The sequence below is a fragment of the Gouania willdenowi genome, chromosome 14, assembly GCF_900634775.1.
Source record: "Gouania willdenowi chromosome 14, fGouWil2.1, whole genome shotgun sequence".
Lineage (NCBI taxonomy): Eukaryota > Metazoa > Chordata > Actinopteri > Blenniiformes > Gobiesocidae > Gouania > Gouania willdenowi.
Window position 1 is genome coordinate 22,098,736 of NC_041057.1, and position 25,318 is coordinate 22,124,053.

At 36.7% G+C, this 25,318-nt stretch overlaps 1 protein-coding gene across 2 annotated transcripts in view; it reads right to left on the bottom strand.

Moving 5' to 3' along the window:
- flrt1a (fibronectin leucine rich transmembrane protein 1a) overlaps nucleotides 1–25,318 on the bottom strand; it is a 75,161-nt gene that overhangs the window by 8,516 nt on the left and 41,327 nt on the right. For both annotated transcript variants that reach the window (XM_028467498.1, XM_028467499.1), the window contains exon 2: nucleotides 21,241–21,468. The gene's annotated coding sequence lies outside the window, so the exon portion shown is untranslated. The remainder of the gene's footprint in view (nucleotides 1–21,240; nucleotides 21,469–25,318) is intronic.

Below are 25,318 nucleotides of genomic sequence, written 5' to 3' on the forward strand. Positions count from 1 at the left end.
GAAAAAACACAAAACAAACCTTTTCTTTTCGGCAACAACAAAGAAGACCACATGAGAACTGTTTTCACCTTTATTTTGATTGTAGTTTTGAAACAGCAGCAGCTGGACAATAAGGAACACACAGTTTCACTTTCATCAATGGAGAAGGAAGGAGATAGAGTAGCGGAAAAGGGAGGCAGACGACCGTACTTTGGTCAATCAAAGCCAGCAGTTAATGCAACAGCTGCTCTACCTCTACTATACAGGACGTTGAGTGAAAAATTAACTTTTTAATGATCCGCACATCATTAGTGAAGCTCTGATGCTTCATGCCTTCATGAAGCCTGTTCCGTTTGCCGAGGTCCGTGTGTGTAATAAGTCCATGTGAATGTCCTCATGTCTGCTTCTGTCCATCCACTCCTTAAACTCATTAAAAGGGTGGAGTCCGATTCAACTATAAAAGCAGTCAATTGTCAAAGGAGCATGAAAGTAATGATGTGGAAGAGAAAGCCGAATATGTGGAGATGGAGGTGAAGGTGTGCACTCTCAAAAGGCATTATGCCTTCTTATTTGGGCAGGGAGCGCTTAAGGGCGAGTATAGGCAAAAGGCTTCTATCTGGACCAAAATAGTTGAGGATGTAGCAGCTGTGGGAAGTTGCACTCGCCAGGTAAAATATAGGCATTTTTGGTATGGTTGCAGGGTAAAATGAAGGTCCTTTTATACGAATTACACTGATAGTTTGAAGGTGTGTCCCATCAAACCGATTACAGATTGTTTGCAGTGTAAATCATCATTTATTTATCATTTATAATACTGTCCATAGAATTAACAAGGAAGAATGAAAGAAAAGAAAATACTACTACTACTACTACTACTACTAATAATAATAATCATAATAAATGTTCTAGACAGTGTCAGTTTGAATAAATAATTTCTGGGAGTCTCTTTTGCAATGTTATGAGTCTGTTTTGCGAATTTTAATAAGTTCAAACTTCTTGTGCAATATAATGTTTCACCTTATAGAGGCGCTGCACTTATTCCAGTTTCAGATGCGTGTAACAGGAAAAGAACTTAAGCAGACGGGAGAATGTGCACAAGGCCAGATTTGAATGGGAACACCCACATTTCAGGGCTCCTCCACCCACAGTGCGTAACTGGGATGAAGGCTTGCAGTGACTAAGCACAGGGGGAGAATAGCACACAGTCAAAAACAGCGCTACAGCGCAGCGTTTTTGACATACGCGCATGGGAGAATAGAGCCCTACGTGTTTACAATGTCATTTTAAAGAGGAATTCACTTTTATTTTGAATTAAAGCTCCGATGTAAACATGGCCAATAGCATGTAAACAATCAGCATCTCAGTTTGAAAGGAACTTCAGGTTTCATCTATAAAACTTATCTGGTCCTCTGTTTCCAATTCATACAACTAAAAAATAAAATGTGTGCAGAATGAAAATAGATATTGCAGATTGAGGTGGGCTGCAGGTCATTTATAGTTCGGCTGAGTGTGTTACAAACAAAAAGGGCAGATTTTTCTCTGATGGGAATGTGTTATATTTGTATGAGAAAATAAATTTCCAATCAGAATGGCATTTTTCTCAGTTGTCTACATTATAAAACAAGAAACCTCAAATTTGCTTTTCTATCTCTATACAGATGTTGTTCTGCATCTCTAACACAATGCTGCGTGGAAAAGTTGTTAACTTGTCATATATTGTTTGGCATGTTAATATATACATTTAGCTATCTTAGCATTTTTTCTCATTTTATATTCGGCCCAATACGGCAATTTGAATCAATCACTTAACATAGTCCTGCACTTTTACCCTGCTCAACCTTCTGCAGTATGTGGAACCTAAAGATTCATAGAGGAAGGAAAACATTTTAAAGTTGCCATAACACAACCCTGAAAATAGTTGGAATATGAAACAACTGCTGCACTCACGTTGTTGTATATCAAATGGATCTTGAATAAAATGTGGGAATTTAGAAGCTTAACTTTGAAAATAATATCTTTGGAGAAAAGTATAACGAGCAGAACAAATTTCAAACCCCCTTAATAACAACACAGTAGGCCCAAATGTATGGGAACACCATTTAAAAAGAAATTGAGATGAAATGCACAATCCCAATTCAATCTGGAGTAGGGATGGGAATCGAAAACCGGTTCTTTCTGAGAACCGTTTCCCAGTAATTAAATTCCTAGGAATCGTTTGTTTGCTTGTATTTCAATTCTGCTTATCGGTTCCTCTTACGTCGCAAATATGTAACGATAAACTCCTCCATGTCCTGTATATTGTGTTTATGCTAGCACCAAGTGAAGCTCCTTCCACCATATAGTTGTTCCACCACGACCCGCAGCTGTGCTGTTCTCCGTGCTGTGTTTGTAGCGTCTCTGTTGCTACGCAACTCACTTCCGGGTTTTGTACACTCGCGCTGAAGTTGCTTCTTGCATGGACTCTTCTTCCAAAAACAACAAAACTTCAGCAAGAACACACACCTCATTGCCAGTTTATGTCCTCATAACAATTAATCAGACACGGGAGGCGGACTGGTACTGATCGTTGTCTTTAGTTTGCTCTTTCACACGTTCACACACATGGCTGATGACGTCACATGTAACAACCGGGACGGCGTCTCTGAAGGTCCATTTATAGAAATGTAAACAACGGCTAAATTAAAGCTTTATCATTAACATAACAAGTGCAAGTTCAAAAGGAGAAGTGTGAATTCAATATTCTCAAATGTTTGTAGCCAAAATGTGTCATATGTTGTAATAATAATAATAATAATAATCAATTTTATATAGCACTTTTGTATATATCATTATCCAGTGAAAACAATCTATACTTGGTGGATTAAAAGAGAGCTGACATCCCTTAAAGAGACAAAGGTAATATAATAAAGAATTAAAGCAAACAAATCCATTTGTATTATTTAATTCCCTCACCCAATGAGAATCGATAAGAGAATCGGTAAGGAATCGAATCGATAAGCAGTATCGATAATGGCATCTGAATCACAAAATTCTTATCAATTCCCATCCCTAATCCGGATATACCTCGGTGGGGTAATTGTGGAACCAACGTGACATAACTGAGTGAAACTGAATAAGAATCGGTCAGTTATGACACAAGATATTTATTTTTTCAAATTTCGCCAGTGATCAGAGATAATCTGGAATCTTCAAGGGTGTAAGGTTCCACAGTGTAAGGTCTATCTTTGGTTATAATTTTGTTAAAATTTGTCAAGTATTTCTGATGTAACCCTGCAAACAGACAAACTAACAATTAAACACCAGTGAAATATAACCTCCTTGGCGGAGGTAATAAAAGTACATTTTAAAAGGTGGCACTCGTCATTAACTAATTTCCTTTGTTATGTTTTTGCTGTAACATTTCAACTTTTGTCTGCAAATTAATTGTTAATAGATTTTCTGTCTAACACATTTCCTGGATTGATAAAATGGTTGAAAAAATGTTAATCTATTTTTTATTGGAAACTTTGTACAAGCAAATATCAGGGAAACCAGTGCTGGAAAATATTCATTTTCTCTTCTCATTCATGTACTCCCAACAAATTCTTTTCATGAGTCAACATCTGCTTCTCAGACAAAATGGAGCACAAAAGAAACCTAAAACCCAAGAAAGAATTTTTTACTTTGCACTATTTGTTGCTCATTTAATAACCACCAAAATAAAACACACACACACCCACATGCTCCAGTGTGCTATACTGTAAATGTAGTGTTTAACTGTGTGCAGGTTTGAGTGTGTCTGCGTGCAATAGACTGAGTCAGAGTAGTGCTAAAGAATGGATGACTTTTGAATCCTGGGAGATTTAGCAGTGAGCCTCTTGAACAGCCGAGTATTTGGGCCAACCTTTAAAAACAAGCTAGATGTGGTGTCAGATTGAAGTGGCACAGTGAGCCACAGGGATTAATGGAGCATTTTGAGCCATGAGATTCAGAATTAAGCAGGTACCATAAAGAATGGCAGGGACATGTGGTCAACCATTAAAGTTAGGGCTTTAATGGTTGCTCATTTCTATCCCCATTTTTTCATGAATAATACCTCAACACAAAGAGCATCAGGCTGTTGTGCGTTTGAATCTGTCTGACATCCAGTGTCTTTAAATGTCTGTGCTCGATGAAGCTGCAAACGGTAACCCACTTGTGGACGATCTATATGGTTGCATTTCAGTTATCTATAGTGGGGGAGTGGGTGGGTGGGTGGGGGGTAATGTGGGGTAATGTGTTGCCCAGACAGCCAGTCGCCTCAGGCAGAGCAGAGCGTAGACACACAACAACCCCCCCCCCCCCAATCTAATACAGGAACTCTAGGCCGGATCGATTTACATGAAAAAAAAACAACATGGAGTGACAGAAAGCAGCTTTGAGCAGGACCTTTGAGTCACATGTCCTCATTAAGACAGCCATAGAGAGAGAGCATAAAGACATCTGGGGTAGAAACCATTCTAGATAAGCAAAGAGGCTGCTGATGCATCAGGAAATCCACTTTACTGATAGCGCAGAAAAGATAAGAATGACCAACTGCTTATCTCACATGCTGTAGATTGAATTTTAGATTGGGTATTTGGACAATATGATGCAAAACAGCAGCCAAAACATGATAGCTTTAGTGATGACAGAAAGAAAGAAAAAAAAAACACCAAGAGATCTGAGATAGAAGAAAACACATTGTCAGAAAAACCTCCATCTATTCATTATGGAACACAAGGTTTGCAAGGATTTTCAGTTCCTTCATGTAGTAGTCCACCTTAAACACTGCGTTCTCACAGGAACAAGTTGCATTCATTAAATACATTCACAGCTAAAGATGCCTGGATGTGTTGTTCCTGTTTTATTCTATTGAATATTGAATAATGTTTTGTGGCGTATGATATATTCTGATTATGAATCACTTGATGGGTGAGTGCATCACAATCATATTAGATCTCTCATGTTTTATTAGTAAGATTACATCACATATCACATCACATAAGTGCACCATTTAGTCAGACTAGGAAACATGTCGGTAGCTACTCATGTGTCGAATAATTTGCCTTTAGACCAACTCTCTTCTCTTCACAATTAATCCAATTCTAATTAGGGCTGCTCGATTATGGAAAAAATCATTATCACGATTATTTTATATATAATTGAAATCCTGATTATTCAAACGATTATTTGTCAACCAAAAAGTTATTTATTTTTTGTACAAAACAATGTAAAATATATTCTTTAAACTTGAATAAAACGTGTATCACTGAATTAAACAACTCAAAGTTAGTGTTAATAATTGATGTGTGCCAAGCTTTATTATTTGCAGATGTCCAAAATTGTAGAAGTTTGTTTCATTTAGCAAATAAAGCGTATGTAAAATAAAAAATATATATATTATTATTATTTTTAATAATTGTTTTGTTCTCTATGTTATTTTTGTAATCGTTGGGTGTAATAATTGAAATTGTAATCGAATTTAGATTAATTGCACAGACCTAATTTTAATGGTTAAATTAACCTGATCGCCAGCAATATTTACATTTAAAAAACAGACTCTGCAGTCTGTAATAGTGTATTCATTCAGTTAGTTTTTGGTACATTTTAAATGCTTGGGTTATTTTTTTTTTCATTATTAATATTTTTAATTATAATTTATTTTTCAAGCTTCATTTTGCTCTGTAAACTATACACATAATGTTTGTTTAAAAGTAGTGCAATAAAAACTGCAGATTTTTCCCTAATATGACATTATTGATCAAATTAATCGTGATTATCATTTTAGCCATAATCGTGCAGCCCTATATTATATATTGTAATGTTTATTACATCTGTCAAGGTTTGACAACATTTTAACCACAAATAGACCTAACGCCATAAAAGATTCCTTTAAAATTTGGAGAGGATCCGGATCAATACACTAATATCTGGCAAAGAAGATATTTGGCACTTGTATGTTTGCGCTCTATGCTCTCTCTCTCTCTCTCTCTCTCTCTCTCTCTCTTGTTTTGCAACTGTTTCCATACAATTGCGAACAAAGTATCACATATAAGTGCAGAATATATATATATATCTCATATCGGACGGAATCACCTACTACTTTTAAACATGTTCATAAATGATTTATTACCCCTTTAGCACCGAAAGAATATCTGTAATATTACATGAATATCTGTAAATAAAAGTTAGGTTTTTCTATTAGCTCTGTCTGCTAGCATAGCATCTCTTCTTCACTGCTAGAATAATTGCATGCCAACCGACCACTGAGTTACTAGCGCCCTCTGCTGGTCCAAACAAATATCTGACGTAAATACAGTGCAATGACTGGTTTTTTTTAAAGTCCAATTGTTAACGCACAATATACATTTTCAGTTGCAATTTTAACAAGAAAAGGAACTATTATGCAGTTTTGCATTGTTTACTATAGAACCAGAATTATAAATTAATAGGCTTCGTCTTCATTTGTATTATTCCTTTATTTATTTCATTCAGGATTTATTTTTAGTTAAATTGCATTGTTTTGAATAGTTTATCAAGGGATTCTTTAGACAATGAAAAATAAAAGGAAAATAGTACAGTATTTTCTAGTTTTTTACCGGAAAAAATAAAGGAATATTTTTCAGTCATCAATTGTCTACAGTCCCATTTTGTAACATAAATCGTGAGAGAATCATATCATGAACCCAGTATCGTGAATTGAATCGTATCAGGAGTTGAGTGAATCGTTACATCCCTAATATATATATTATATAATTGTTTTTTACTATTTATACATAACGACAAGATGTACAGTATCAGCAATACATGGTGGAGGATTCATTTGACAGGTTTTTACTTTGCTAGAGGGTATGAAATTCAAAGCCCCCCCAGCGGGACTTGAAATATTGCATTACAGCACTATAGAATGCTTTTACTTTTCCACACTCTCTGTTCTGCTGATCCTCCAGTCTAATTCCCTCTTCTTTCCACTGCAGCTGCTCCCCCTGACTTCTCAGTTCCCTCTTTCTCCAGACAGCCAGATTACAGGTAAATCCTTCCAGCATTAACAAAACAGGCTGCGGCTCCTCACGCCAATACGCTCCCACACTGTGAGGAGAAAGATCCACATCTGACACCATGTTGACAAAGATTTAGGTGGGGTTATCACACTGCATTAGGACATTGATTATTAGCATAATCCAACAAGTTTCTTTCAGGGTATTACAGTGATGGAGTCATCACCTTAAATTAAGTCGAAAAGGTTTAGTGTTGCAAGTACAGAAACGTTTGGCAAATGTAAAAAAAAAAAAAAAATTGTACAGATGTGAACCAAAGATTAATAGCGAAGCTTAAAGTATCAGGGTGATTTATTAGTCACCAGTAGAAAGCCATGATATATTCATTTGTATGGACTTCAGCATACTGCAGTTATCAAATCCTGCAATTTCACACGTCTGTTTCAAATTAAAATTTTGGCACACAAGCAAGAAAATAAGCACTGTTCACATTTAATAGGTTTCATACACTTTCACATTGAATAAGTTGTTTAGAAAGACCTGTTTTTCTCCAACACTTCTTGTGGGTCAAGGATACAGAGTTGTGATTGTGAAGCACAACCTGGAGTATGTACCGTACTTGGAGTGTGACGATATCTCGATACGGCGATATATCGCAATATTCGCACGATCGATTATTGATATGCTCACGCTAAATATGTTTTTTTTTTTTTTTTTCATAATTTTTTTTTTTTTCAAAACCTTTTCTGCTTTTTCACTAAAATGTCCAGGTAGGTCTTCACATAAATGTTGTCACTGTTTGTTGAAGGAACCAATATATTGTTTACTGGAATATTGCACTATAATGGTGTCACTGGTAAGAAAGACTCTATTTCATGTTTACATAAAGCACTATTCATTTACATTGGTATGTTGATGCTTATTTACAGAAATGTTGCACTAAAATAGTGTCACTGTTCATAGGACACTTTTTCAATTTCTTGTCTTTCAGAGATATAAAATAAAAATTGTAACTTTTTTTCTTGTTTTGTCATAGATTATCGTATTGATTTCTGACCAATACATCGATAATCACAGTACCGTCATATTGCGAGACAATCGTTATCGTGAGCTTTCCATTGCGTATAGTATCGTGAGGTACCCAGAGGTTCCCACCCCTATACTGTACCTTCCTCCACTCACTTCTAATCTGTTTAGATTAGATCTAATCTGATTAGTGGGATGAATTTTTGAACATTTCGTCAAAGGCAATTAGATATTTGATCACATTACAGTCATCTGGTTAATGACACATTGTTTTTTGCCCAGCACAAATGTATTACTGACCTCTGTCAATGAGGTTATGCTTTTATGCATTTGTCTGTGAACATTCTAACTCGAACTAATAGATGGATTTGGATGAACTATTTAAGAAATATTCTAAATGGGATGAGGAACAAGTGGTTAACTTTTGTGGATGAGCCGGCTCAATATTCTGAATCTAATATTCAGGTGACAAAGCAATACGGGTTACTGCTATGATGTGCTATCTCTAAATGCTTAGTTCATAAACTTGGTAGGCATAAGAAATAATCAGTCCATGGCCATTTATTTTAGACTAATTCTACATAACGTGTCAGTTGAATCCAGTGTTTGGAATAACGGCGTTTAAAATAATGGCGTTAGGTAACGGTGTTTTTTTTCAGTAATGGGGTAATCTAACATGCATTGATTGAATAAACTGTTATCTGAAAGCACCCCTGGCTTCATACGCAGCTGTAGTGAGGAGGTGGGTTAAAAACAAGGTGAGCGATTATGATTGGCTAAGGCAGCGTCATGTTTCATGTTAGCCAATCAGAGCCACTGTTTTTACACATGTGCCAGCACACACACACACACACACACACACACACACAACCACTACAGATTTGATGAAGCAGTAGAGATGGCGAGCATGGAGCAGTCCGATGAAAAGTTGTCATTTTTAAGGTGACGATACAAAGACTACTTTAAATTAATTGTGGTCATAGGCAAGAACGTGCATGTGAAGTGTTCATTATATCAAGGAGTGAAGACTTTGTCAACATCCGTAAGCAACTCAAATTTAATGAAGCACCTCACAACGACACACGCATCTAAGAAATCTGAATTCCTTGACATATAGCAACTTTTTTTTTAAACAGTAACGCAAATAGTTATTATCCTTGGTAATGAGTTACTTTTATTACAGAGTAATTCAATTACTAACTCAGTCACTTTTTGGAACAAGTAGTAATTCTAACTAATTATTCCCAACATTGGTTGAATCATCAACAGCTCACCTGTCCCTCACAGGGCGTTAACACACAAACTTAATCCCACATACAACAATATTGACTACTGTAATAATGTAAAGACTCTAATATTGATTTGGTTGACATTTTGGACTGTGGGAGGAAATGGAGTGCAGTGAAAAGGCCAAACATATTTGAATAACAGATATAAATTGCTCCTGAACTACTACTACAACTACTCGAGATCAAGGAATATTTATTCAATGTGGTATTTCTTAAACTGTTCAATAACAATTAACGTATCAAGCCCAAGAACTTTACTCTTGTGGAATTGTACACTGAGACGTAATAATAAAAGAATCTTAAATCTCTTAAAACAAGTGATGACAAATTGGTATTTGTTTCTTTCTTGTGTCTCTTGAAGAACAAATAGAACATGTTAAGAGTTTTATTTGATTAGATTTCTATTAGAGCGTGATAATGGATCATGGAGGGCATGTACAGTAGTTGCATACCAGTGCAGTAAGAGCAAACTGCGGTACTGCTGAGTCCAGAATAATAACTCAATAACTTGAACTCATGTGAAGCTGTGCATCTATAATACACAAAAGAAAATGACTCAACCTAATAAAATATGGTGTTTTTATTCAATACCACCGGGATAATTGTAAACACGTTGCTATTGACAACAACATTTTTGAGAAGGCTGTAAATACATCTCTGTTTTTGGCAGTTTTTGTTTTCTTATACAACCCAAAGCAACTCTAATTTGCATTTAGATTTACAATGGCCTACAAACACTGACCTAATACATTTGGCCTGGCTGGACTATATTGATCTCATGCTTGAGTCACATTTAATTGGAACATTAGAGGTTGCTATTAGGCCTGAAACGAATTGGAAATGAGTCAAAGCAAATTATGAGTCGATGCATAGTTTTTTATCAGACCACTGGGTCTGGTTTTTGCTCTTTGACGCGCTGCGCTCCACCCACCCCGGCTGCATTCAATGAAAGACCGCTGTCCCACTTCCGCTATGTACTTCAGCCCACTGCGCGGGTGTTACACACTAAACAACAATATAGCACTGTGCGGGTGTGTTCATTGTAAAGCAGTTCTCAGCAGCACTTCGTCCAGCAGCTCAACTGGAAGATCTGTTTAACACAGTGGACTTATCGAAGAGTTACCACAGGTAACCGCTTTATTAGTTATCTTTGCAAAACACTTTTATTCTTAATTATGGCAGATATAACTGTAAATATGGGTCTAAAACCACAAGTTTTCAGTTTAATTCCATTTAAAATGAATGCGACTACAAGTAAAGACTTAAATCACCTGTATGCTCTTGTAATTTAAACATTTCAAAATGCATGTTTCATATATTGTAGAGGTGTGCCAAAATATCAATACGACGATATATCGCAAGGTTTCGTCTTGTGATACGCTATCGATTCACTGGCGCGAAATATTGATTTTTTTTTCTTTTTTGTTTTTTTATTGCAACATACATGACATGACAAAAACAATATATATGTACATGATGCACAGATATAATGTAGTACATACACAGTACAATGAGACAATAGGTGAGGAGTGGACATTTACAAATTTACACTGTGTGCGTGTGTTAAGAAGATGCACTTTGTTTACTTATCTGTCATTCATGTGACATTGATTGACAAAGTTTTGTGATTGCTGTGAAATGGATTCAGTGCAGTCAATAAATTCTGAATTTCTTCAGTGACACAGACATTGCGATGTATCGTGGAAGAAATTTCCCTCGATACATCGATTATCGTCGTATCACAATAATAACGTTACTGTGGAAAACAATATTGCAATATACCTGGCGATAGCCTACCCTAATATATTGATATATGAAAATTGATAAAAATGTAAACAGTAAAGCAGAAATAAAGTGCTTACTGTAAATATGAATAATCACATAGAAATAAATAGCATCATTATTACAAAATACAGTAAGCTCTGTTATTTTGCTTCATATTCAAGGAACTTGAATTTTTTTCAATTTTAATACAATAACAAATGTTACTGTTTATTGTTGATCTTTGGGAAAAAAGTTTTGTTTGACCTCAATTTGGATATAAATGCAATGTTTAGTAAAACACTGTAGTTATGTTTATTTAACCCTCATGCGGTGGAGTGGGGTCACATTTCACCCAGGGAAGATCTACGATATTTTCAACCTTGTAGCTTCAGATGGTGTAGTAGCATAGTTTGACAACTCTAATCATTATATTTTACTGTTTTGCAGATAAACGTGGTCAACACACCTTTAAGAGCAAGACTTACAGCTGCACAAGCATTAACAGATGATTCTTAACACCCAGAGTGAGGATGAAAATAGTTCCATTGATGGAGATGAGTCAGCATCAGATTGTATAGATCGTATCTCTGAGATGTCAGATCACCCTGATATAGAATATGACCATGAAGTGCATCCCATTTATACCTGTGGCACCTCAAGCGGAGTAGGGTGTGTCTGCAGGAGAAGCAGGTAGAAGTGCATTTTTGTTGAAGCGTCATCTCATTTTGACAGTTACATGTTTCAAATGGTTCAGCCATATTATTATCGCCGGGGATTTAAACTCCATGCTTCTGTCCGTGCGTCCGTCCGTCCATCCGATTAAAGGGGACAGCTTTTCTCAGAAACCGTTTAAGAATGGATAACCAAATTTGGTGTGTGGCTTTGGGGTATCAATTCCTGGATGGAGTTCGAAAATGAGAAGCGCGCAATTATTTTTTCTACAGTTATTGCCCTTGTTCTGTTTTTTACTCTGTTCGAGGTATCTTCAAAGGGGACAGCTTTTCTTAGAAACCGTTTAAGATACTTAGTAATTTTATATTCTGATGTCATCATATTTTCTTATGTCTATATCTAAGTTCTTAGATTTAGGACATTTAGGAAAAGGTTGAGTTATAATGATAACCAATCTGGCGGGGGATGTTGATGAATATGTCTTCTTATTATTACTATTTCTATTACCGTATCTAAACATTATCTATGATATTACACCTTACCAAACAAAACATGATTGTCACAAAAGATCTATTATTTAGATTTGTGGTAAAGTATTGGCATATTTGCTGCTTGTCACCATTTTTTCTATATTTTGATGGTATAATTATCCTACCAAGTTGTAATGTATATTTTACAGAAAAAAAACTTTATTCTTTATGATTTATTGTTTTCCTTTTTGATGCAAAGAAAAAATATAACATGCATTTTACAAGACGTAAGAGACAAGGGTTGTCTAGTGTCTTACAAAAGGAAATATTGCTCTATCGGTGGCAATCAAATAGGCAAATTGTAAAAAATAAATAAATATCAAATTCCATACCTTATCATATTAGATGATGGACAAATATATGAGAGAGGGAAATGAATATGAAGTATTCCTGTATAAAATCAATGGGGTCACATTAGTCGCTATAATAGATTTGTCGCTTGAGGGTTAAGCAATGTTGCTAATTAGGCCTTTATTGAAGAAATGCATATTTAAAAGGTCATGAGAGTTTATTGTGTGGAATGAGTACAAGAAGCATAAAGACTGCAAAACCTTAGATTTTTCTTTCATGATTAATTGATTACTAAAATAATTATTTACTCCAGCCCTAGTTGCTATTAACCTTCCCTTCTGAATAGAGTATTCTTACAGTAGCCATTTAATCACAAAATAAAACAAATAAAATAATCTAAGAACAGCTATTAAAACCAACATTATCAATGCTAGATACAGCTTGGTTATAATCAATTTGCTCATAATGATTCAAGTTGTACTTTCACCAGCTTTGCCTTTTTAAAATGTGCACATCACACAGTATGAGTCATTGCCTGCATTTTATGTGCTGACTCATGTTCAGCTGTTCAAACTGCTGAATCTTCAACGTGGCTGCTCGGTTTTACTGAACAGAACAGTAAAGGCTTTATGAATACATAGAGAATACACATTGTTGTCGTCTCTTTTTTTGTTTTTTTGGTTATTTTTCACCCAAAAGGGCTCATATTGTTGTGTAAATCAGCTGCGTGGGCCTCATACAGCCCTGTATTTCCAACCTGTCAGAATGCAAATTCAACCAATTAATCCAACCAAACGCCTTTTTTTTTCCATCCGACTCCCCTAAAAAAAATCTAATCAGAGTTCGAGGTGAAGCGTGACAAGCACAGGCCGACTTCTTAACTCAAAGGAAGAAGATACATTTTTCTTTATATGTCGCATTTAAAGATATGAAGTACATTTTTTGTCATAGAATATGTTTTGTTGTTGTGCAACTAGGAATGTGCGATAATTTATCATTTATGATTTATCGTCAAAAATATTCTCACCGGTAAGAATATGTCATCCCATGATATAAACGATAAATTCCCATGTCGGAAATTAGCGAGTGCCACAGGCCTTTTGTCCCTCAATTTAGCCAAGAATGCCCATAAAATCCTTGTTTCACAGGCCAAAACTGCCCCTGTATGTTTACGGGAGCCCCACAGCGAAGCAATATTTTTTTTTAATTATATTTCACGTGTTCACAGCAAACCTGGTCCCATTAGACTAATGTAACTATTGAGATTATTACACCTAAATATACTGAATGATGAAATTATCAAGCTTGATCTGGTTTAATTGTAGGAAATCAGTTATTTATCAATCATAACTTTATGTAACTCATAAGATGAATGAAACAAGATTCAGCAACAGTAAAAACATTGATGGAGTTATTTGTTCCTTTAATGTGCTTTTTTTTTTTTTTGAAAATAATTTCATTTTAAGTGAGGAAATAAATTTATTTCATTCAATAACACTAATAGAGTGACCCGCATGCACTGATTTTTAATATGTTGATGTTATTAAATGTATTCGTGTTTGTAAGGAACCTGTTTACACTTTAAGTTGGGAATCGTTTTATTTATTTATATTTTTTTATTTATCGTGATGTTTATCGTTATCGTGGTAAATACCAGAAAATATCAGGATCATTTTTTTTAAGTCCATATTGCCCATCCCTATGTGCAACTTTAGAGGCCTCAAAAATGGCTTCAGTGCAACTTGTGTGCGAAATGTGGGGGAGCCAGGGGAGCCAGGGGAGCTGAAAGACATGGGGGGGTCACTTAAATATTGGCAAAATGATTTTTCCCATGTATTTCCTTTATCTTATTATTATTTTTTGTATTATCATAATCATAGTTCATGTGTAGCATTAGGCTATTGTTAATGTATGATTTGTGAATGACTATTTCACTTTAATAAAGAAGCCGCCTGTATTCAGTTCTTGTCCTCACCATTAAAGCGTGGGGGCGCTATGCCTTAAACGTCACTTTAAAAGGGGAGGCATGATGAAAAAATCACTTCATAATGGTTTTGCTACAGTGACATCCCTTTAGCCTCAATCAGAGGGCCAAAGTTAAAAAAGTTATGTTTCCTCCTCCCCTTGTTATTCCACATTTTGTAAAAAGTCAGGTCAAAACAGGCGAGTTGGATTTTACCCGGCAGGTGACGTCATCTAACTGCACTACTGGACGCCCAAACTGCACTACTTTTTCCGCTGCTGATCGTGTTGGGAGTCACTGCTTGGAGCCACGGCCATTGTTTACACCCATCAGCTGTTAGCACTCTGTGCTAATGCTACACCGGCCTATGCAGCGAGACCCGACATCGCTTGTGAACTGAGGAGAAAATGATGGGGATGTTTATGGAATCGTGGCTCACAGCACTAACAACGAACTCGGCTGTGGAATTGGACGGCTTCCAACGTTTACGCGGTGACGAACAACGGAGAGCGATAAGCGGAAAGGAGAGAGTCTGGTTGTGTTTGTGTGCGGAAAGGAGGAGCTGCTGCTGCTTCTGCTCTGGTTCTGTAGCAACGCGCGCACTCTTTTCAGCCGCGGTATAGTTCGCATACTGTACATAAGGCTGACAATATGCTAATAAGGTGTCATGAAGGCTGTCATTAAGTGTTGTTTGCTAAATTATGACGCCTTTGGAGCAATGTTGGCATTTTTTGGGTTGGGTGGAGGGATCTAGTGGGGTTATGTAGAGTTAGGGGTTAGGGTAATGAACGACACTTAATGACAGCCTTTATGACACCTTGTTCATGCTAATGACAGGTGTCATGGCATAATGTCATCCTTTATGTGTAAAACTTAGTAGTGTGTAAAGTAAAGTGTTACCAAAATGAAAAGGCAATGACTTTGCATGTACAGCTCAGCAGTAAACAGGTTTATACATCTGGACTCCACGTCTGTGCAAAGCTGGGCTGTAAACAAATAGTAAAAGTCCATGCAAAATGTTATGCACTAATGAGTACTGTGTTGTTTTGATGAGTATAACAATAGTTGGCTAAATATTACAATTTTAAAAATTGCAGAATGTATCCGTTCTGGCTTTAATGACACCTTGTTGTTGTAGATGTGTATCTATTGTATTGTTTGTGATGATTATAAGGAACAAAAATATTATGCAAAGTACAATGCCTGCTGGTTTTCATTAATGTCAACAAGAAAGGAGGCAAACATTGTGAGTACAAACCAGCTGTCTGCATACCTGCATGTAATTTGCCTAATACCTCGTCAATTTCACCAAACAAAACAAGCACTTTCAAAACCTAGAGAATTCATTTGACAACAAATAGTTTTCGAACTGAATTTGTGAGTCCTAATTTGGACACGTTGTCACATAATAACTCAACTCTTGAGCAACTCGACGAGAGCCGACATTACTGTGCACATCAGTCTTATCTGTCAGCGCTCAGCGAGGCTTCTATACTGTGGAAATGCTGAGTGAATAACCGATCTACATTTAACTCTGTGCTGGGGAGAATTTATTAAATACTAAAAAAAAAAAAAAAATCCCAGACATAACATTAATACAGTTGTGCTAACAATGTCCTAAATTGCTATATTTGTAATTAATTCCAAATGCTGTGACATCATTGATTTAAAAATAAGTCATGCAAAATATAAAAGACCAAATAAGGCCAATAGTCTCCTAGAAAGAATATGACTTTCAAGTCTAGTAAAATTATGAAGAAGAGATTATAAAACAACAGAGTACAAACCTCCGCTAAGCTCCAAATCTCCTCTTTGCCAGATATTGGCAATTATCTGGATCATGTCATCATGATCATTCACATTTTGAAGGTTTGGAAGACATTTTTCTCCAACTGATGCAGTTGGTCCAAATGTATGGGCAGATTGCAATGAAATGCACAACCCAGATCCGATCCAGATGGAACTCTGTGGAATAATTGAAGAAATAACCCGATATTAACTGAATCCAATTTCATAAAGATTGGTCAATTACGAACAGATATCTGAATTATTGGATCATCATCAATGGTGGAAAATAGGGATTTTTCAAAATTTAATGGAATCTTCCATGGCGTAAGGTCTATAAGCTATTTGGCAAACAGACAAACAAATAAATAAACCCCGGTGAAAATATGTAATACCTTTTTCCCTGAGGTAATAAATATTGTAAACAATATTGCTATATAAACCAAAGGGAAAAAAGAAGAGAGTTGATTTGAAGGCAAATTATTAGGCACATGAGTAGCTACCAACATGTTTCCTAGTCTGACTCCATGGTGCACTTAAATGATATGCAATCCTATGAATAAAACATGAAAGATTTAATACGATTGTAATGCACTCACCTATTAAGTGCCTCCTTGGAGGAGGTAATTTAAAAACAAAAATCCCAGACATAGTATAAATAATATAGTTGTGATAATAACACTATCTTAATTTGCCATCTTCATAAATTAGGCCGACTTCTGTTTGATCACCCATGGATTTCAAAATAAAAGTCATGCAAATTCGAGAAAGCATAATGAGACCAATGGGCGAGCAAAAACAGATTGTGAAACAATTAATTGCAATGTTAACAATGAATGAATTATGAATTGCTCACATTCAATATGGTGGATGAGTTCCAAGGTGATGAAAAAATACTGTCTACAGTCATCAATATGGTCGTCTCCTCCCACATCACTACAATAAAGCAATATGACAGCTACAGAACTGGAAGAAAAACTACACCTATATCAATTGGTCTCACATACAGTTCTTACATACAACAAATCTATCTCAGTCTATACTGTTTTCATCATCGTACTTTACCGTATATGAACTGATGACACAATCTCACGATATTGGTCTTGTAGCTATCAAAATGATGCTAACCCTATGTTTGCCTGGCTGGTCAGCTGTTTGTACCACAGTCACAGAAAAGTGTAGTTAACTATCTAGTCCTCAATAATCAACACAAACCACATTTCTGAAACTCTTCATCTAAACTTTTGCAATATTATTTCTTGCTTACATACACTTCGAATCTTTGCATCAATCTCTGCCAACATTGTTTACCTTTCAACAATTACAATGAACATATTTTACAAAACAATTATTGGTGTTCGAGGCTAACCGTCAACTATAATTTGATGAAATCTCTTCTCATTATGTATACATTTAAAACAGCATTTATATTTATAAATTTATTGGCAGGTCTGTTTAATGGAACCCCTTATAAGGTTAGATTAAAGGTACATTTTAAACATGACCTGTGTCTGCACCAGCCTTGTATTAAGATAAAGCTTCAAATTAGACGCAGTATGAGATTATCTTAACATATGAGAAATTACTGTGAATATTGAGACAAATGACTACAGTCTCCTTTGGCGTGTGTATGTCTGCGTGCCTGTAGCATGAGCTTGTTGGAAACAATTGTGCCCTCGCACATTTTAAAACTCATCATTCATCCTCAGTTTGACGTATCATAAGGACAGGATGTAATGATGAAGCTAACAAGGAAAGCAGGAGAGCTATTGACCGAAATCTACTCGAATTTTTATTTTTTTTCTTCATTGAATGGCCTAAATAACAAATGGCTACTGGGAAAAAAATAATAATACAAATTTTAAATCACAGTGTAAAACAAAACAATGATCCGTTGTATTGAACAACAATGAACTGGTAACCAATGCTAGCAATCGGAAGGTAAATGACCCAATAAACACATCTAAATTAGTTAAAGGAAGGCAGTGGCTGTCCGTACGGTTGCCGTATCAATATACCAACATTCTATTCGTAAGCAGTGCCCCCATTTGGCCGTGCCAAATTGGAACGTCTTAGTCACGTCCCTATTTGGCACGTGACTAAGACTAAACGTTACCCTAAACCAAACTCTAACCCTAAAAATTGTTGCCAAATTGGGTTATAACCTGCACTGACACCACACTATACTGATACAAACTCACAAAACCCTTTTGGATGAGTGGCACAAGGAAGAGAGGAGCATGAATAACAAGCATCGGCCCGTGCCTGCCTTTGATTCCCTGTTCAACTGGGGGGGTCATCGAGAAGACACATTCCTTTACCTAAACCCAACTCTAACCCTAACCCTAAACCCAACTCTAACCCTAACCCTAAAACTTGTTGCGGTATTGGGTTATAACCTAACCCTAACCCTAAGACGCTACGTACTTGTACTTCGGCAACCGTACTAATAGCACCAGGGATTGTCTGTACGGCAACCGTACGAATACGAACGACATTTTCTTAAAGGAAGGCAATCGAGAGATGGTAACACCTGAGTGTGAAGGGGCAAATGACTCCTACACACATACACACACACTGGTTACGATGATATCACATGAGATTATATCGCAAGAGAGACGTCAGCCCCACTGCTAGTCGATAATGGAAATGAATGATGTGGTCCCAAAAACTTTATTTCTGAAATCTCTAATAAAACCAACAAATCACCATCACGTTATGCTCGATAATCCAGCACAGCCGTGTGATCGTAGATGCCAGTTCAACTAATACACCATCAGCTAAACTTTTCTTTGTCCCAGTCATAATAATCTGAACCGCATTAAAAACACACTTAAGATGAACCTCTGTATTAATTTTCAAATACAGAACAACTTGATCCCTAGTTTAGCGAAAACAAGTACCGCAAGATTCTGAACAGCTGGATTATGGCCGTTATTTGAAATATTTGTCTGTTTGTCCCACGTTTTTGACATTCAATCACACATTTTCAGGGGAAAAAAAGTGCGCAAATGTGTGATATTGACCCACAACATGCATGTGAGGCATTTCTGTCATGTTGGGGCCCCATTTTAGATAAAGAGAATTTTAGACCTTCAATTGAGTTTTTTACACACTGAAAATTGGATGATTTGAGTTGCAGGTGAGAGCACCACCTGTGATGAGTTGTCCTGATTGCAGAGCTCCCAACTGATCGGCCTGTACAATACAAAAGGAAGAGGCACTCATATTTTGAACTGGCTTTGTTTTTGCATTGTTGTGATAGCCCTACAACTAGTGCTTCTAGTAAAGGTGATGTTTCCTTTTTTTAACATTGCATGTTGGGTTAAGCCCCAACATTTGCCAAGCAAACCCATGATAAAAACGACCAACTCCCAATTTCACAAAATGTAACTTTTTAATCAATATCCAATCCAATTCAACATGTCTTGTCGAATTAGCTATAAGTATCAAAACTAATTCAACTATGAATGTCATAAGATGCAACTTCCTGACTTCGTATGTAAATGTTGGCATTTACACCCCTTTTTCTATTGCGTTCTGTGGCCTCTCGTCCAACAGTTAAACACCCAGTGGATAATCCCAGCTGTACAGCTCAAAGTTTAGTCAGTGTTGAGTGTTAATGTCTGCATATATGTCTTATTTAATTAAAGCCAATAAGAGGAAATGGTAGTAGACATAGCAGTATGCCTGTGTAGACTAATGCTGCTGAGATTGATACGGACGCTCACAAGGTTAGACTAGCATTACAATGTGTGTTTTTCAAAGCACATGCATCTCTTTAATTTGCATTAACATAGATCTCAGCGGTTATCTTGGAGGAGAAGAAAAGCAGACGTTAAAATCATCTGGAATGAGACAGATCAGGAAGGGAAGTCAGTTTGCTTAATAATTTTTAAAGAGAAGTGTATTTTATGGTAGTTTATTCGAAACAACAGGACTTGTAATTACACTTAAAGCCGTTTCGTTTCACCTCTTATTCAAGAGGCTTTTCCGTTCCTAAAGAAACGCTTTTAAGAAAAAGTCCAATTCCGGTTGCCTCGTTTAAACTACCAAAATTAACACGACTTCGGTAACAGATAAAATTCCCAGACACATGTTGTGCAGGCCACTAAACAATGTAAACCCATGTAAATTTGCGATGGTAAAACAGGGGACGGGACCCGGATAAGCAAACTGCTTCTCTCGTCTCCTTTTTCGGCATGTACAAAAAAGAAAAAAAAAAAAAAGTGAATGTAACCATGTCGGAAATAAACTGAATAAATAAAAAAAAATAAAAAAAATTTTTGCAACATTGTTATTGGTATAGGATTAGTACGTATCAGATCTTCTTCTGCTCACTGTGATCTTCAGCCTGCATGCTGCTCTCCTTAGACTTGGTCATTTGATCATTATTATTAAGTATCATATCTCGATCATAACAATCTGATACGTTGGTCTGGCTTCTTCAATGTACAACTGGTGGATCTTATGTATTGTCTTTCTTTTCTTTTGTTTGGTCTCTTTTCATCTAAACTCAGTAGCTGGATTTTGAAAAAAAATCTTATTGACTAAACGACAGCCATATTGGTTTTATGTCACAAAATGTGTACACAGCTCATGTTTCTGTAAACTTTTCATTTAATCAATAATGGCTGTGTGAACATTTATATTTAGAGGATATTAAATCCATTTTGCATTACAAGATGTAAACAGACTATTGTAGCCTATCCGTGTCTCATTTCTATAATATGATCCCTTGTGAAGATGTAATAAACTCGATGCGTTGAGCGAGGCAGTACAATTAGACTGCTTCTGAGTGTGCAAGTAAATAAAGGTTTTATAGCTATACAGAAAATGACTCAGAACACCTACTTCAACTAGTCTGTGGCTTGTTTTAATTTTACGAAATGAAAAAAACAATATAATTGCCAAGAATTGGTAGAAATAAAGTTTCAGTTTACCTTTTGAAGTAGGGCTGACAGGACAGGAGGTGCTGCAGCACCATTTCAAACTTGTTGTTCTCTGTGTTTTCTGACCAATAAATAATCCTTAAGCCTTCGGATGCTAAGGCGCTGGCCGACCTGTGGGAGTTTGCTCTCACTTCTAATGGGAACAGCTCCTTCTTGTTCTGCTTGTTTTATTGTGAAGCTTTGATGCAGATTAGTTGTCACCTCTGGCACCAAATGTTTCTGTGGGAAAAAAAAAGGAGAGATTGGAAGGTCATACATAGCAAGCATTAGCATTCAAGTGTCAAGATGTCACACTGATGACATGTGATGTTGCTGTGCTGATCATTTAGGTCAACCTGGAGAACATCTGCCTTTCGAGAATGCTGCTCTAGCAATATTTGGAAAACATTCATTGAATTCATTCAAAATAAATCCAATTGACTGAGCTGCAAAAATTGCTTTAGAAGTGGTTTTAATGCCAAATCCCACCAAATAAAGTCTGCAAACCTAATGTAACCAGTGTCCTCTGGTCTGATTAAAGTGCTGTGTCCCTGTGTTCACAACTGAAGGCTCTTAAGACTTTAAAAATAATCAGTTTCCTTAACACCACATTTAATCCTCCAAATTCTCAGAGCGGCTGCCTTTCATATTCCCGTCACACCTGCCCGTTTGCAAGAGAAAATGGTCTGTGACATTTGAAGCTCCAGACGAGTGAGTGTCTTTCCCTCACAGATGAGGCTGTGAATCTGTGCCAGCAGTTTTGTCCGGCTCGGTTTCACTGCCCACGCTCTGTACAGATGTTGATAGCGTCTTTTTCTCTCAGCTGAAGGTAGAGTGACGTGGGACAGCTGGCCCTCTTCCCTCCAGTCATCTTGAATGTCTCAGCCTACCAGGACACTAAGCCAAGGGCCTGAGCAGACTTCTTAAACAGAAATGCATCCATCCATTTGTCTCCCTCTGAAATCCCTGGTCACATTGAGTTCCTGAACTCTGACTTCAATCCATTAAGGGTTTATTTGTGCTTTACAATTAGAATTAGAGGTCAGATTGGGAATCTATTGAAAATGAGAAAATGTCAGGGCCAAAGAGGGTCGAGTACATAGAAAATTGTTTCCTTGTGACATCTGTGATCTTTAAAGCACACCTTTTGCCATTTATTTTGTCTCATCATGATACTTGGTATTTTGTGTCTAAAGTGAAAATCCTGGCCTTGACTTCACATATCCCTTACTTTGCCCCTGGCCTGATATGAACTTTTTCTATTCCTGCTGATGATTTACTCACACCAGGACCAGAATATCCAAGCTGTGCCGAAGCACAGCTTGCAAGTGCTCGGTCTGCATAGCATTTTAAAAAGCGGAGCCATACTTTTGAATGCTTACGATCAGTTTGTTTACTGAACCAGCAGTCACATTGATGCTTTTAGGTACCGAAACATGATACCGTTTGATTTTCCGTGAATCAGTATCACATAGTAGGGATGTCGTGATCGAACTTTTTCATTTCCGATATGACACCGCTATTGCAGCCTTGCGTATCGGCCGATACGATATTGATCCGATATCAGCATGAATCATGCATACTTTTATTACTTTTTTTTCTTTCGTAAAAAAATAATAATTACTTATTTTGTAGTGTGGAATGTTAGAAAAGGCTTGATCAAGTGATGTCACTCAAACAGAGAATAATAGTCAGCAGCAGTAGGTATGAGAAAAACTGACCCATTTATTATTAACCAATTGGTTACATGAATTTAAACCTTCAACATAATATCGACAGGATTTTACAATTGAAAAAAAAAATTGGAAATTCGGAAATTTTAATCAGATATCCGATATTCATTATCAGGCTGATATCGGATCGATATCCGATATTGATATCGGGTCGGGACACCCCTATCACATAGTACTAAAGAAATTTGGTTGATACCTTAAAAAAGAATTTGGTACCCAATCCCTACTCATATGATCAGATTGGTGATTGACGATCAGCCCAAAAATCCTGATCGTGTAAAGCCAAGTCATTACAAGAAAATGATGCAGTTAATCTGTGTGTCTTGGATAGTTGTTGCATGCATGGGTACCAGCCTCTGCCCAAATTTCACTCCACCTCTTTATGAGACCAATGGAAAACTTTGACCTTATCATTGCTGTTGTTGTCGTGGAGAGATGGTCACATGTTGCAAATACACGTACATGCATTAACTGCATGTGATATCCTTCCCACTCAAATCTTTAGTAAAAACATGTAAAACAGACCATGAAAGCGTGGTCTTATGATCTTTCTGACTTTTTGGATTTTAGGCAAGCGGTGTCAGAAAAGTCACCACAGAGATAACCGGTTTGTGGCGGCCAAGCTTTCATAGCGAAGTCAATTTTTGATCTTTTGATGTCGGTTCTATCTATAATGTTTCAGCTCATCCACTCGGCTCTTCAGAAAGGCTTTACTAATCTTACTGCAATTTGGACCCATTGCTCCTCCAGCCAAATATACATGATGGTTTGTTCATGGCTGTTAGCGATAAGCTGTTAGCGATAAGATGTTAGCCCTGGTCTAAACAAAGTATCTTAGCAGTTGGTTTGTTTGTCTCAAAGATGAAGCCATGGATCTCTAAGTAGACATGGCTGGTAGGCCTACACAGTGAAAATGCAAATGGCTCATTAAATCACTCAATACCTGTTTTTCTTTGCACTTTTTGAAGTGCTTGTATCTTACCATGTTGTTATGGTGTACATGAAAATGTATATTTCAATGCATGGGTGACTGCTGTTGAATGGCAGGTCACAGGCTTTCAAAAGGCTCACATTCCTCGAATTCACAAGACGCAGAATTAAGTACGAAAAGTAAGTGCTTTATTACCAATTTTTAAAAATGTATCAAATGTTTTAAGTGTTTCACTTTCTCTTTAAGATTAAGGAACTTTCAAGTCATTGGTTGAAGTTACAATTCATGCTGCTCTTTTTTTCTTCCAGAAAAAAAATGATTAGGAGCTCTAAAAATGCCAGATATTAGGGATGTCTCTGAAACAGTGCCATTACAAATCCAAACTGAGGGACCTTTTCATCTCCGAGGTGTTTCCAAACAATCAGGTGTCTTTTGTCCTTGCACAGAACCTCTTGGCTCTGTCACCACATCCCATAATAGCTCTGATCATTGCGATGACACTTAACCAACCCACTGATTCTTCACTCTGACACACAGGTTGGGTTGCAAATCTCAAATTTTTTGGTTGAACTCTTCATTTGGATTTCTGCCAAGCAGCTTCAAAGTCACCTTGACCAGGCAGAGCTGCTGTTCTTCTTTTAGAAATCCTACTCTTAACAAGAGCCGTCAATCACACTGACACCCCTTATGCCCGGCCAATGTTTAGCTTGAGCCTAGAAAACCCAAGGCAACGGAAGCTATAACAGATTATTCTGTGCACAAAAGCTGCTGACTCAGGTTCAATGGCTTGTACAAGTGCTCTTTGTCTACCATCTGGGCTGATGCAGCTCCAAAAGGGCTGAGCACCGTGAAGGTAACTGCAAAACAGTTGTCAAAATAACCTTCAGCATGGGTGAGGGATTGTTTTCCCTTAGTGGAATGAAATGCAGCAAATATACTGCTTTTACAATCAAATCGTCACAGGATTTTACTGTAACATTTCATTTTCATCACAAAGTGCTGATGCACAAGGAATCAATAAGATTTTAACCAGAAAATTAGCTTCATTGCCCTTTACAAAATGTAGCAGAATTACCAAATACACCATATAGGCTACTGTACAGTCTATTTACAGTAAATTCAATCAAGGCATGCACTTTAACTGCCATATTATTTTTTCATGTACTGCTACAATGTGATTTAGTCCCTTGTCATCCATGTTACCACATTTTATAGGATTATTACAGTGTTATATAAGTCATTTTAGTTTTTCTTTCAACACTTTAAGAATCTCAAACATTTCGTTTTGTTTAATGTTAACAAGAGCACTCAGCACGCACAAACCTCTACAGAGTGCCAGATATCCTCTTTGCCAAATATTGGCAGTTATCTGGATCATTGATCCTGGTCATGGTACTATGATCGTTCACACTTTAAAGCTGCAATA